The 2,461-nt window shown below is 41.5% G+C and overlaps 1 protein-coding gene across 1 annotated transcript in view; it reads left to right on the plus strand.

The window, feature by feature from the left end:
• COL21A1 (collagen type XXI alpha 1 chain) overlaps positions 1–2,461 on the plus strand; it is a 166,960-nt gene that overhangs the window by 928 nt on the left and 163,571 nt on the right. The window lies entirely within an intron of this gene.

Below are 2,461 nucleotides of genomic sequence, written 5' to 3' on the forward strand. Positions count from 1 at the left end.
GATTATTTAAGAGTATTAGAAAATCATGCTGGTGTTTTAATCTGGAGAGGGTCAAATGTTAGAGTGGAGATTGTGGCAAAGTCTTATCTTGAGCAATTGGTTGAATAGTAATGCCTTTGGGAAAGATAGGAACCGCAGAAAGGAGGAGAAGGTTGTTTTAGAGGGGGACAGAAAGATAATAAACTCAGGTTCAACCATATTTTATTTGAAGTGACTATCATTCATACAAGTGAAGATGTCCAATGGACTGTTGGGCTACTGGTCGAAAGCTGGAGAAAGAGAACTGGGTTGGAGATATAGCCGTGGGAGTAGATGAAGGGCTCTTGACACTTTTGTGGGTGGAATAGGGGTTAGAGGGCATGCTTTGATAATCTAAAAGAATCTAAAAAACCTCTCCAGAAAAATTAACATATGTACCAGGATGGAAATTCTAGGGATTAGCAGATTTCCTGAGGGCTAAACATAGATCCCAGGTTAAGAACTCCAATTATCAATGAAGCTATAGAAATGGATAACACAGCTTAAGGAGAATTCACTGGGAGATGAGAAGGTTTAGGGATGGGCACCTATAGTTAGAAGAAGAGGAGCCTATAGAAAGACAGATAAGTAGGTGAAAAGTTAATGAGGACAGTAGAAGAAAGTATTTAAAGGATAGGATAGGGGCCAAGTAGAGCAAAAAATATTGAGAGATTAAGAAAGGAAAGAACTGATGGGTAGTCTTTTCAACAGTTCTTAACAAAAAGTGTGTACTATAATAATGTAGGGGATTATTCACCTACCTATCTGTATTTGCTACAGGCTCCTCTTCCTCTGACTATCTCTAGGTGCCCATCCTTAAGCCTTCTCTTTGGCAAACTACAGATTTCTAGGCCCCATCACCAGCATCCTGAACCAGAATCTGATAAAGTACCCCAGTCTACTGAATATTGGAGACTGTTAGTACACTTGGCTGGAGCTGTTTCAGGAAGTAGTAAGAACACCCGTATGTAATGAGTTGGGATAGGAGAGCCTGGAGTCAGTTCAAATAAGCTTTTTAAGAGGAAGAGGCTGAAAGTACAAGAGGAGATGGAACCATCATTGGGGTGGTTCCTAAGAAGAAAGAAAGAGGTAGAACACAGAGGATAAATGAGGAGCCCCCTTTTCTATTTTAACAGATACAAAGCAAAAACAGGTGGATGTAGACTTGGTTTGGGCAGGCATCAATTTCCTCTGCAAATTAGAAGAAGCCATTTTCTGAGAGTTGGTAATGTATTCTCTTCGTTAATAAAAATATTATTAGGAAATTGTTATCCATGTCTTCATATTGAAACATTATTATATTTTCATTGATTGGAACCATGAAGAAACATGTGTATAACAATGGACTATAATATAAATGTATGAATGACTAAAGAAATGTAGAAAATGATGACCATCCCAATATGTTTGTATCTAACCCTGAATTCAGTAGGACTGAGTTACAGAAAGAAGGCATTTCTTTGTCAAGTTTCTCCCTTGGGGAGATATTAATTCACACATACATTCAGTGGATATTTATTGAGCACCTACTATGTTCCAGGTATTGCTCTAGGTATAGAGCACAAACCTGGGAACCAGATCAATTCTCTGTCCTCATAGACCTTGCCTTGAATGGAAGCAAAACAAAAGAACAACAAACAATAAAATTCGAAATAGTGATAAGTTAGCTATTGAAAAATAAAGTGGGGTTAGGGTATGGGAATGGTTGTGGGGGGTTCCACTTGGATGAGACATGCAGGAAGGACTCTCTGGAAGTGATGTTTGGGATTTGAATGCAGAAAAGCAGGCAATTATGATAAGGTCTGGAACAGAGCTTTGGAGGCAGAAGAAATAGCAAGTGAAAGAACAGACCGGCGTATGTAAGAAAGGGCAAGCAGGCCGTATTGAGGGGAATGCAGAGTAAGAAGTGGGGAGATTGACAGGTAAGAGCCAGCTGGGGGGCCAAAGCATGTTGGTGTTCTAAGCACATGAATGTTAAAGAACTTCCTTGCTGCTCTCTGAAGAATGGACTAAAAGGGCAGAGTACAGAATATCCCTTTATCTTCATAAGGCAGTCGCCTTATTCCGCATCTCCTAAATCCTCAAAGTTAATTGCCTATCTGACTGAAAATGAACTCCCCTCAGGTTTTCCAGCAGCGAATACTTCTTGTTAAAGGCAGGTACATAAGTCAGTTTGCTGTTGGGCGGATCAGGATGGCTGACCCTGACGCCCTGAGGGACTGATCTCACAGGCCGAGGGAGGAAGGCCTCCTTTCATCAGTGCAGGCCACGCTCCCCAGGTCCTTGCCTCTCTTCGTGCTTGCTTGCCCTTTCATCCTCTGAGTTGCCTTTATCTCTCTTGCTTCGCTCTTAGTCCCTCATTCCGCCTGCTCCCAGGGATGCATGTTCTGATCCCAGGAGGATTTGAACTGAGCATGTTTCTACCAGGGTTACCCTTGGCAGT

The sequence above is a fragment of the Pteropus vampyrus genome, unplaced genomic scaffold (assembly GCF_000151845.1).
Source record: "Pteropus vampyrus isolate Shadow unplaced genomic scaffold, Pvam_2.0 Scaffold260, whole genome shotgun sequence".
Classification (NCBI taxonomy): domain Eukaryota; kingdom Metazoa; phylum Chordata; class Mammalia; order Chiroptera; family Pteropodidae; genus Pteropus; species Pteropus vampyrus.